Source organism: Symsagittifera roscoffensis, chromosome 8, assembly GCF_963678635.1.
Source record: "Symsagittifera roscoffensis chromosome 8, txSymRosc1.1, whole genome shotgun sequence".
Lineage (NCBI taxonomy): Eukaryota > Metazoa > Xenacoelomorpha > Acoela > Convolutidae > Symsagittifera > Symsagittifera roscoffensis.
In genome coordinates this window covers 16,416,999-16,430,794 of record NC_087069.1, presented here as the reverse complement: position 1 = coordinate 16,430,794, position 13,796 = coordinate 16,416,999, and the positions used below count along the sequence as shown (strand labels likewise).

Below are 13,796 nucleotides of genomic sequence, written 5' to 3'. Positions count from 1 at the left end.
ATATCAATTAGATGATTCTAAAGTCCCCTGTCTTCCTTTAAGTATGATATGAATAGCATTTAACATTTCTCATACACAAAACACAAAAGAACACTCCGGATCAGAAAAAAACATATTCAAAATTTACACAAAATTTTTTTTCCGAATGCCCCAATTTGGATAAAAGTATTATGCAACGATTGTATAAAATGTCAATTAAACAAATCTTTTCCAAATCAGAAACAATTAGCACAAAAACAAGATTTTAAAGGACAAATCTATATTTCAATCACAGAATATCATTCGACACAGAAGGACCAATTTCCCCATCCTCAGAAGGAAACTCCTACATTATGGTAATTGTTCATGCAATTACGCATTATGTAGCCATCAACCCAGTACCACATTGTAACGCCTTTTACGCTTACACAACACTCTACGAACACTGGATAGCTAAATTTGGACTACCAGAAACTCTAGTAACAGATAATGGTACAGAATTCATTAACAATGAAATCGTCACATTATGTCACCTTTACAATATCAAACATAAACCACGTACATCTCATGCACCTTGGACAAACGGATTAGTCGAAGGTATGAACCGTTCATTACAGGAATATCTTAGATGTATCATAAATGGAAATGACACACGATACACAGAATGGTCAACAGATGTAAAGTTATTCCCATTATCATACAATTCTCAAATAACGACAACTGTAGGAATGTCATTTTATGAAATGGTTTTTAACCAAAAGCCTCGAAAACCAATTATGTTCACAGCAAATGCACATAAAAATGCACAAGGACACTGCAAACCAAATAAAGATTCGATATGCTATAATATACCATTACACACACATGATGAAGACCATTTTCATCAACCACAAATTCTCAAACTAGCCTCCGGTACACACACCGAATGGATTTTAAACAGAGACAAAATGCATAATGAAATATACCAAAAAGTAACAAAGAAATTGTTACAACGGCAAAACATCAATAACCAAATTAATCTACGATTTAAACCAGCCACCGATTTAAAAATTGGAACATTTGTTTTGATACCAAATTTCCAAACACAAAAAGGAATATCCAAAATAATACAACCACTCCGAAAAGGACCCTACCAAAAAATTGCTAGACCCACTGAAGTAACATATAAACTCATAGACACCACAGAAAAGGAAATTGTTTAACATAGAAACAATTTACTACCCTATTATCCGAAAGAACACGCGTTACGCGAATTAACCCAATTAAATTCTTTTACCGGTTTAAAATTTACTCAAAATAATACACAAATAGAACCAGAAATAAATGAAACTAAGAAAAATCAACATACACAAATTCAAAAACAAGACAAAAATCACAAAGACGCAAAAACACTAAATTCAGATAATTTAGGAAAAGAAAGAAAAAAAATAGAAAAGTGATAGAAAAAATCTTGCCACAAGAACAAAAAGAAAAATCTACACATAGGGAATCATCAAGACTTAGAAATCAACCACGTAAGATTTATAAAACATTCATCCCACAATCTAAAATATTAAAGAAAGTTGAATTTCAAAAATGAACCATTTTTCCTCTTCACAGAATTCATACTTCAAACACATCTCAAACAATTTGAACTTCCATATTTTCAAAATAACATGCTGCAACAGACGCAGTAATTCTAGTTCAAATTGAACCAATAAGATTCGCTCAAACTCAACCGCCTTCCATATCTCTAACACCAACCTCTTAGCCGACAGACATTAATTTCCAGGCATATTTATAACTATAACTTTACAACCTCCAGGTCAAAAATAAGCAACTACCTAAAACTTGACAAGTAAAATAAATACCACAATAATATTCCAAGCCTCTCCTATCTAATAACCCAAAGATCAACAATATTTTCCCAAATTTGCCCTCAAAAACCCCCCAACCAAAAATGGCAAATTAGCCTAAAGTAAAAAAGAACCATGATCATTTGGCCTAAAGTACAAATATCTCAAAAATACCCCAGTTTACCCACCAAAAAAAATAAAGTAAAGAAGACCTCCCGAGCACCATAAAATAAGCCCCCAACAATTTTTCAAGAAACTCGACCCACTTGTCACAAAATCAATAAGTAATCCGACCACACTTGAATTTAGCCCCAGAAATTCAAAAAATATTCGACGAACGAATCAATTTCTTGAATGCTTCTCTTCTCTACAGTCACAATTATAAAAAAATTAATCTTAAACTTTCTCATAAAACTTTTTCTAATTTCTAAACTTTTGATAATATTTTTCCTTGACGTTTTTGAAGTTTTTATAGTAAGCTTAATAATTTTTTTGTAACCTAACTTTAATTTTTTACACCCCATTCTCACTATATTCCCATCTTTCCCTAAACATTGACCACATCTACAGGTACGATAATTTACAACCTATTTAAATGATACGAACAATTTTTAGTAGAACAGATATTTTTCTAATCTTCATAATTTTTCTCACATTTTTATCATCCCTGATCATGACAATATGCAAATGGGTGAAAAAGGCAATAGTCACATTCGCCCTAGCTACAATCCTTTTGATTTTATCCATTGAAGAATATTATAACAAACATAAACCTTCTCACTAAAATTCTTACTTTTTCCAAAAAACATTTCCAAAATTGCTAACCAACCACCACAAAATCGGTCTTCACCGACATCTCCCCAAGAAAACCCAAAAGTATCTACAACTACCCAAAACCCCCAAACACCCACACGAATTTCATTTCAAGATAAACCGTACACTTTTGAACGAACCAGTTCAGAGACAAGCATCACTAAGTGAACCAACATATAACTTATACCCCACACTACAACAAGACTTAAATCGAATTCGACACATCAGTCAAAATCAAAATACAATTGAAGTAAATAGACAAATAATACATCCAAGAAGAAATAGAAATTTTCAAACTCCTAGAATCACTTTTAGTATACCTCAATCTCCAACTCCATCAAATTCAGAAACAATTCTAGTATAACACTACCAGATACCCCAACGCTAACTCCACAACAAAATACACCTAATATTCCCTCAGAATTAGGATCAACACCAACATCAGCACAAATACGTGAAAATCCCTTTAACCCACCTAATCCAAACGAACGATTACCCTATTGGACAACACAATCCTACCCACAGGGAGAATCAAACTTAGTAAACAACCCAATAGATAGATCATCAGATACAACATTATCATCTTTACCAGAAACACCATCACTTCCATCGACACCATCGATAAGTCGAATTTCACCATCATTTTTCCCTTTAAACATTTCACACGACATTGACACTCGATACAGTGAACAATCTACAAATATACCCCTAAGATTAGATTGGAATACATTTGTAGCACCTCCTCCATTATTCGGACAACATAACGAAAGCCACCGACTGCACAGTTGGGCACTAAATTGATTACAATATAGACAAGATATCCACGAGGATATCCGAGAACACAACGTTCAAATATTACATCAAAAGAGTCTTCAACTAAAGTTCAAAATAACAGTTAGACTTAATAATATTGTACAATATCCTTATCCAGTAAGCCCCCCAGATATAACAGCTCAGACATTACCACCACCATTTATAACAACGGAAGTAATATATAAATACGATAGATATACAAAAAATACAATTGGATATATAACTTTTTATAACCCATACTCTGGACTATCATACACATGTATATTTTAAAGATATCGACGTTTCAACACATCTTTTTTCTTATAATTTTCAAACAAAATACAAATCCATCTCCTCGCACAGGACCTCAAGATTTATTAGTAACACACTATGATTGTGAAGAAAATGAACAAAAAACATTACACAAATATGCAATAAATCAAGAAACACAATGCAAAACAGAACCACAAGCCATAGAAACTACAAACGTAATAGCAACATTATATTCAAAAGCCCGAGCAACGACAGTCACAGGATATGAATTTACAGCAACATTTTCCGAAAAAAAAGTACATTGCTCACAAGTTTATAACGGAAATAAAAACAGACATGATCACGAATCATTTTACCAAAGCAATATAGAAAGACTTTTACATCTCAATCCCGATGATTGTAAAACCGAATTATACAGATTAAATCTGACAAAAAACAAACACTCAGACAGAAAAATTGTAAATTTCCAAAAATAAAGGCTATCAAGAAATAATGTTTTTTGATTGGAAAATACAACTTGAAAAAATACAACTCACACCAGATTTATCAGATAACGCAATGATCTATCAAGGAATTCGTTTATCTTGTCAAAATGATCAAGGATATTGTGACCCTACAACGAGAACCCAAGCAACAATCGTTTGGTTTCCCGAAGATACATGCACAACATTTCAAGTAGCAAAAATGCAAGCCCGAATGATAAAATTTCATAATAAATACTTTATCGAATCAATCCCATATGAACAAGTGAACCCATCTCACAAACGAAGCAATGATTTCAAAAATTCACACGACATAGAAAACAAACTAACACGTTTTCAAATCTACCAAGAAACCATGTAAGTATGCAAACCCACTCTACAAAACACAATACTCCGAAGTACTTGTCGAATACGAACAAGGTTTCGACATGACAACTGGAAAAATCAAAACTGATCCATACTCAATAGCCCATTATAAAAACGACGGAAAACCCTATACCTCCGTTAATTTTCGTGAATCTACTGGTCAACCTGGTGGAAAACTAACACCAATTGACAGAAAAAACACAAGATTACAAGAATTATCTCTTATGAACACCACATACTTTGGAAACATACACTATGACATTCATTTAGACATGAAATTAGACTACACAATTAGTAGAATTTTTCATTAAATGTCACTTTCTGAATTAGAAACACTACATCAACTATGCGAATTAGAAAGAACACAAATCTTACAATCACTCGCATTAGCAGTATTAAAAATACCCTACGCAAGATATTTATTATCAGGAAATAGATCAAATTTTCTTGACTACGAAGGAAACATTTTATATTTTTATACTTGCACCAAAAAAGTATCACCATTATACGTTTTTGAAGATAAAAGATGTTACAAAAGAATACCCATATTCTACAAAAATTAAGTAATTTTTGTTGATACACTTTCAAGACGAACATATTTTTGGGACACCGCAGTACCATGTGGATCAGAAAATAGCCACAATGTCGTACAATTAAACCCTGACGAAGATAAATACTACCTACGAACACCATATCCCACATTAATGCAATCAATCAAAAAGTTTTCACCAGAGAGCATAAGAGCCATTGCTCGAGACCCAAATATAGACTTACAATCAATTGGAACATATTCTAAAGCTGATTTACAACACCATATTTGAACACAACAATTCCAAGAATTACTCACACAAATGGATACTATACAACGACAATCAATTGATCAAAATTTAAGAAAACTTGCAGAAACCGCAGGATTTGCAGACATTTATACACACGACTACAGCGGATATTTTAAAGACATTAAAGATTATATATATTTAAACGGTGAAAAATACAGACCACAGAATATTTCACCCATTAATATTTTCAGTTTTGTAACCTTAAAAAACGAGATACTCGCTTTTCTAGGATGATCCTACTATATCTTAGAAAGATTGACTATTTTATACGCTATGTTTAATTTTATTGGATTTCTTTTCTCACTACTAAAAGAAATCTACAATAAATGCGCTATACACATACAAGTCAACCGTCAAGCCATTGTAGCACGCATATTATTTGCAGGATTTTTTGGAATATTCTCCTCATCCATAAATAAAATACTTTTAGACGCACAAATCAAAGAATATAACACAAAACTAGCCGCAAGACCAAATACGTACGACGGAGAACACAACAATGTAGATACAGCACCTACAGCACCACAAATCCCAGCCTTACCACAAAATCATCCCTTATCTTTAGTTCCCAGAAATTCACGACATTAAGCCATCACAAATGACCCAAAATTTCGACCAAATTCAATACACAGCCCTATTCAGCATTAAACGACAAATCATTCACAAAATGATAATACATACGAACAAATTATAGAACAACCCCACACTACCACTTTTCAATCTCAACATAATCATTTTTTTTAGCCCACGATGAGCCGACAAATTGGAGCCCTCCACCGCTCAAATTCCCACCCAGCCAATCTCCAAAACCCAATCCCAATTATCCCGCTTTTCGCTTTTCCCCAACCTGATTTCCCAATTATTAATATACCATCTAGCACGAGTTCAAACACTAACTCAGACATTTCAGTTTTTCCTCCTATTTCACAATTTAATAACTCAGACCTCGAAACCCCGATGAATTTGCCAACTCTGAACCCTCTCCTTCCATCTATTCCCAAACCAACCCTTCCAATTTTTCAAAACCCCCTTTTCAACCCATCAATGCCAGTCAACCACTACCATCCCTTTCCACTCCCTCTCATGCATCCCAAGTCACCCCAACCTATACTCCATCCCTTTCTGACAGATCAACCAACAATTCCCCAAATATCCCATAAATCTCCCTGAATTAGATCGTTATATTACCCTTCAACAACAAATTGTCCACCCCCATACCGTTACCATCCATCATCTATTATCCGTAACCACGTCATCTGGCCCACCAACACCTACACCGCTATCGGACTATACCCCCTCATTAGCTCAATCATCAACATCCACAGAAACATCCACTAGCACTAACCGAGCTTACCGCACATTTAAACGCAAATTCCCAATTCACCCATTCACAACTAAACCCGGCACAGCTAATGAATATGTTAACCACCCACAACATCAAAATACCAAAGCTTTTCTCCAACCAAATTTACCATTATTTCCTCAATACACCTTAAATACCCCCACCACTAACGATGACATTAGAAATTTTGTAGACGAGCCCTTCTTAATGCCAACACTACACTGAAAATCATACTACCACTACACTAACCCTCTTTTTCTACCACTTTATAACACATTACCCGAAAACGAAAAATGCAAAAATATGTTATACAGACTAACAACAGCCCTAACACCACGACAATTAACATACGTTGGTTTTAAAAAAAATTGCTCAAATCATTTACCGCACCCCGAGCTAACGATTTCACCATCGAATATTATGATCATAAAATCATCCGCCCTAACCACGATCAATTTTTAGACGACGACCGTTTTGCTAACCCGCAACTAACTGAAAAATTTTTCATCAAAAAACCATATCTATTCACACTTAACATTTTTGATAAAAAGAACGACCACGTACTCTCTCAAGCCCTCATCAACACACAAGCTTACGAAAATTTTCAAGATAAATTTCAATTATTTACACTAACTTTCCACTTCCGTACATCACAGGAACGTGATTTGCACTGCTCCCACGATATTATGTTAGGCACTAAACAGACACACAATTATACATACTACCGTTTCATACAAAATCACTTTGACTTACATCCACCCTCAAGACAACCCCACCACCGTTTTCAATTTATTAACTCAAAGTACACATCACCATTTTTTCTTAATTTCACTTATTGTATAAAAAATACTAACCTCCACGGCATCCTCCGTAACTACGATCCCGTTCACCAAATGTATATATTTTGCCCCATCACGAAGACCTTCCAGGACTAAGAATCCAGACCCTTCCTCATCCCGCATGAATTCCTACAATCAATCGAAATTCCTATTCTAGAGTTCATCCATAACACCAAACACAATCATAAAATTTATAATCTAATCCAACACACATCTCATGAATTTGCAGTAGGCACCGAAAAACTAACTATCATCAAAGCACTTGATTTGCTTTGGCCACTGATACAAACTAAAAACATCATCCGTATATTAGTTAAATTATTAACATCATCTGAATTAATCCAAGAACTTATCCCACACGGTTTTTTCCCCGAAGATTAAAGTAAGTATAATTAAATTACCTTCACTAATAAATACAAAATCTACTAACCATTCTTTATAATGTTAGATTTCTTTTTCTAGTCTTCTCATCACCATCATTTGCAAAAACGAAAAAAGACAATAAAAATATAAACTTGTTAGATCAAACTACAATTAATCTAAAATTAATTTGCTAAAACAATTTCGATATAATGAAACTTTTTGCACTAAATAATGTCGTAAAATTTATACTAAACGTAGTAAATTAATTTATAAATCCCCCCTAACAGCAGTAAAATTACATACAATGAAAATTTATAATTTCAAATTTCCCCAAAATGTAGTAAAAATTCAAATTCAAGCAGTAAATTTATAAATTGAGAAAGCAGTACTAGCCTTTTTATTCATTCGCACAAGAATTCTATCCATACTCGCACAGCTCGCCTAAGAATAATTGTTTAAAAGAATGATTTTATGTTTCAAGCTTTCAATAACAACAACTCTAACTAACGATAACAAGTTTCCAACTTTTCTTTAACCCGGTTGGAATGGAGTTATACTCTATACTAAACTAACCAATGCAAATGACTAAACACCACAATTCATAAAATAACAGCATGAGTAAGAAAAGAGCACCAACGGTACCCAAACCGGATTAACCCAGCTTAACACTGGATTATTTATTCTTTTGAAGACTATTATAAAGCCAACGAAAGAAATATTTAAACACAAAAAAGTCGAGAGACAAACCCAAACCAAAAACAATTCAATTATGAAAAAAGGACACAACCATAAGTAACATAAGAAAACCCAGAAAAACCACCATATAATGTTACCACAAAACATGAACCCTCAAAGAACCAGCACGAAATCAAACTCCCACTCCTGGCCTAACCCACCAGAGAGGACGTCCTGAGCATGCTCTATAGCCGGCCTAACCCACCGCGCTACGTCCACGCTTTGTGACCACACTTCTGTTTTCAATAAGAGGTACTCAAGGGTGAGTAACTCTTCAAAATAACTGAATTAAAATAAAAACGCTTTTGTGAAAACAATTAACCAAGATCATAACAAAAAAAAACAATTAACTAAAATCTATAAAATGTAATTCATAATATGCAGTATATAGATCACACACGACAACAAGGACGAATATCCAAAGACTAGACGATCCCATCACAGCTTGAACAAAAAGAATGACTATCAACCACAACCGACATGCGCCCACAACCACGACTCAAAGAATTTAGAGTACGACTTGACTTCGCAGCAAAGGACCTCATTGAATCAGACCAATGACCATCTCGATGTTCAAGTATACGCACAGATCCGAGTAACAAGGCATCCCTTCCAAACACGAGTTTCACGCCATTCCCAGACGAGGCTGATCACAAAACAGTTCTCCACAAATGCAAACAAAACTGACATAGCAAAGCATTTTGGATTCTGAAATCTAAACGATTTCGTTAAGGATCAAAATCGTTGACAAACGACAAGAAGACAGTTTGATATCTCTAACTCCAGCGTTCTGGAACGTTTCTCTTGAAGAGAAATTATGTATAAAATTCTAGTCTCCTGGACCTCTCTTCTCCAGGGAACAAGAAAAAGAAAACGATGTTCGCCACATACCAGCGTTCATCATCCATCCTTCAGTTGCAGAATAAAAGAGATAAAACTCAAAAACTCTGTAAACCCCGGATGGGTGGAACCTGATCTAAGCTACGTTTTATTATTTATAAATTAGATATTTTACCAATGTAAAATATTTAATACTAACCAATCACAATCCATCCAACTAACTACCCACTTATTTGTAGGTGCTGAAATTACTTTTTATTTCAGCACCAGAGAGATTTGAATTTAACTTAGAAAATAGTTGCCTCTCCCGAGTACTTCAGCAGCCGCAATAATACCAGTATACTCTAGATCTATTGAGCCTAGCAGAGACTAGTAGTTATAAGAGTAAGATTAGGATCGGTATTAGACTAAGAAGTTGCACGAATCTATCCGGCCGAAAAAAAGATAGCGTGACGAGCAGACGGTGTACCCTATCCGAAATTAATCTATGAGATAAGCTTCCATACTTAACACAATTATCCAACTCTTCTTCATATCAGCCACTAGAAAAAAAATTGGAAAAAAAATGGAAAAAAAAAATCATTCAATGCGCGGCGCACAAATTAACAATTGTCAAAAGGAAACATACATCATTTCAATGTCGGTAAACAAAATAGGGCGAAGTGAGACGCTTCCAAATAGGGCCTGGAGCCGCCTAGAGCAACCGTTGAACACCCATCTCATAAGTTTCTAGATTCTTGAGTGCAGTGGAACTAAAGTATAGTGTTTTTGAGTTAGAACTTAGTTAACCGTAGTTTGGGCGGTGACTCATTACCAGAATTTTTGTTAAGGCACCATTCCAGATTATGACCGATCAAAAGGGGCTCTTGTCCTGCTTGTCAGAGGAGAAACACAAGAACAAGGCAAACGCGGCGGTGTGGTGGGTCGGTTGACAGATGTCGTTCCGTTGCAAAATCGACCATAATCCAGGGAAACACAAGGGTAGGTAATTTATTAACCTAGAACTGCTTTGGGGATGGCCTCTCAAATATCGGAGTTAGATATTACTATTGTTGTGGCACAAATTGACAGAATGAATAGGCTATTAAAACAGTCTGCTTGAATAGAACCGGAGATGAGGACAGAACAAATGACGTAATGTGCAAAACAAAATCGGAACAGGTACTACGTCATCGGAAAGAACGTGCAGCGAAGAAACTGATCGACGAGTTTAGAAACTGTCATTAGATCAAAGTTTAAACATGGAACCACTTTCATACAGAAGACTACAAAAACTGTAAAATGTTAAGCCTTTGGCAATGACAAAACACAAAGAAAAACAAACAAATTGGCCAAATGTAAGAGACCCGGGAGCTACATCCAATAAATGCTTATGGGACAATTGCTAATTGACAGCCAAGTGCTGACACACAAAATTTGTTCTCACAGAGACGCTCCTGACTATCCGTTTCGACTGGCCTTAATTACTTGATCTTAGTTCAAGGCCAGCATTACTGAGGCGGACGAGGTCCTTATTTGTATAGTGGGGGAGTTAGTTGACAAAAAGAGGATTCAAAATTTGGGCAATCACTTCAATCATTACTTTGATAAGTTCCGCGCGTCAAACGGGATTATAAATCTTGAAGACAGAATGGTTATGTCACCACAACTTAAGGGCCCCAATCATGATGCGGCCACATAAAGGACATGGAGTAATGCACAAGATGCTTGACGTGCCGAATCTCTATCTTTGGTGGCCACATTTGAAACACCAACATTAGTTAAGAGCTGCGAACAGCAATGATTGCGTTAAACTGGTCAAGAACTTAAAATAAGCTAATTTCGGAGTTGGTCTTATGCTGGAAGATCAAACAAATGAATAGCATTTTGGTTTTCTAGCATCATTACCGCCTGTTATGGGGCGCCAAGAAGTATTTGTTAAGTTTCCAAATTCACGACGATACAAATTTAAAAAAAATGTTACTATGACTATAAAATTTTCGAAAAATTATACTGCTTTATATGCTTTATTGGCAATGCGCACAAAACAAGGGGCGGGATTTATAGCAAAATCGTCACTAAATTTTTCGAAACTGATGAACTAAAAATTTATCGGAACAATTATTAATTGGCTGTTACTACCATGCCAGTTGACTTTGTGACTTTTTCAATCAGCAGTAATGCTACCGACCCAATCTGGGTCTACAACATTGACGTGAAATAAGCAGTTTCAAACCTTAAATTTTATCGCTTTAAATTAATTTATCATTTAAAAACGAGATTTTATGGTTTGAGAGACATGTGGATTCATTTTTAGCTAGACCACATTTTGATTGCAACCCGGGGATCCCCGCAACGCCCTTAACGTGAGATCAGGACACGTTTTAGCGTCTTCAACGAAAATAAACTGCCGCTAAGTGGAGCAACTCAACATTTTTTTCAGGTGAAGAAGGATAAGAAACTCAGAATCCCACAAACTGGACAAATTGTCTCCTTCTCGGGCTCGGCGGAAAATAGCGTGGTGAAAGTGGATACTGGACAGAGGTGACACCGTGGATATGGAGGGGAAAGCGTCGCACAAAAAAGAGGTTGAACTGACAATGGTTATTTGAGCAATTAAAGCGAAAGCTATGACATCAGCCAATACGCCAGGGGATTTTTCGGGCCAGATCCAGGGACTAGTAGCCCATCATGACACGACACCCCTTGGTGAACGACGACCGGTGAAGCTGTTCGGAGAGACGAAATTCAGTTGCAGAAGTCGCAAGCATCTGATACAATAACAACCGATGAAGAAAAAGGAATTACTTAAGAAGCAAATTCACCACTGCCATCAGATGAGTTGAAACAAAATCTGCCGTCAGCTATAGAAGAAGCTGTACCGGCAATTCAGGAAGTAGGATCGGGGCAGATGCTCATGAGAATTGCAGATATCAGCGGCAACTCTAGCTGTGCAATGGCCACAGACGATTTAGGCATAGCGGATGAAATGTCGGCGATCAATATGATGGAGCAGGATCATCGACAAACTCAGGAGGAACTAGAGAACCTCTGAGATATAAAAAGAATGACTGAAAAGATAGCCCGAGAGGGTAAAAGGGTCGCTAGTCTGGTTTGTTGAGCTTTTGAACTAATTTTCAAACTAGAACAAATTTAGTGCAGTAGATTTAGTTGAAGATGGAGTGTTATGGAGACTGTATGACTATTATGTAACTTATGTTAAAGGACATACTTACGCCAATAAAATAAAGTTACCAATGTCAACGAACTAGAGAGCGTTGCGGGAGCGTGTTGCCAGTAGCGAGTGTGAGCGTACGAAATTATAGCTGATTCTCTTGAGTCTTTTCTTTCCCTTACTTATGTTGTTACGAGTAGGTTAAAACTATTTTCACAACTATGTTGATATTTGAAAGGAAATTTTCTTTCTGACTCTGAATTAAATCATACAATCGGTATGCTTCGACCGTGCTCGACCCTGCTCGAGATAAGTTTCAACAGTGCTCCAAGTATGTTTTAACCGTGCTCGAGGTATGTTACGACCGTGCTCGAATAAAATTTCGATTTTTTGCTTGACCCAAAGCTCCCTGTCGCGTCTATTCGTTTTCGGTCGCAAACTGACAGTGCTTGACTTTGAAAGTAGAAACATAAAGTGAGCACCTCGATTCGGGAAGATGTTTTTTATGTGATATATCAATTGTAACCAAGCATTTGTTACAGATTGAGTGAACTCAAAAACAGAAATAACAGTTAGCATATCGCCGTTATTGTTTTTCAAACTTACCGTAAAGTAACTGATGTAACTGACTCAAGGGGTTGACTGATCCGCAGTGAAACGCTGAAGTTAATTTTTCCAGGCAATTGAAATTTGTGTAAATGTTAATGAACGGAAACTCGACATTTTTTTCAATTCATGAATAAACATTTGCGTTCAAAAAGCTTATTTCTGTAACAGTAGGTACATCTGACTTGTAGTTATTTTGATGGCAAGTGTTTAATTTTGTTTTTCTCTTTTTGAAAACCGTCGAAGAAAAAACGTTTTTTTCATTAGAGTCGTTTTGAAAGCACGTTTTGATAATCGACGACTATTCATGCAAAATTTCTTTTTTTGCTTGGTTTGGCTAAAATATACATATGCACCGTATCTACTAAGCGCAATAGTACCTATCTACTGCGGTAGTTTTACGAGCCACGTCACTTTTTTCTGATGTTAATTGTTTGCAATACTTTACTAGCTGTACAGAACGCTCCAAACAGTTGGTCGCATGTTTTTCGTACGGTTACTAACGACAGTGAGACGAAGTTACACTGAATGCAAAGAT

The 13,796-nt window shown here is 35.8% G+C and overlaps 1 protein-coding gene across 1 annotated transcript in view; it reads right to left on the bottom strand.

Annotated features, from left to right (window-relative positions):
• Positions 1–13,492, bottom strand: part of LOC134853082 (uncharacterized) — a 96,052-nt gene extending 82,560 nt beyond the window's left edge. Inside the window, exon 1 of the mRNA XM_063869016.1 lies at positions 13,259–13,492. The gene's annotated coding sequence lies outside the window, so the exon portion shown is untranslated. The remainder of the gene's footprint in view (positions 1–13,258) is intronic.
• Positions 13,493–13,796: the final 304 nt, after the last annotated feature.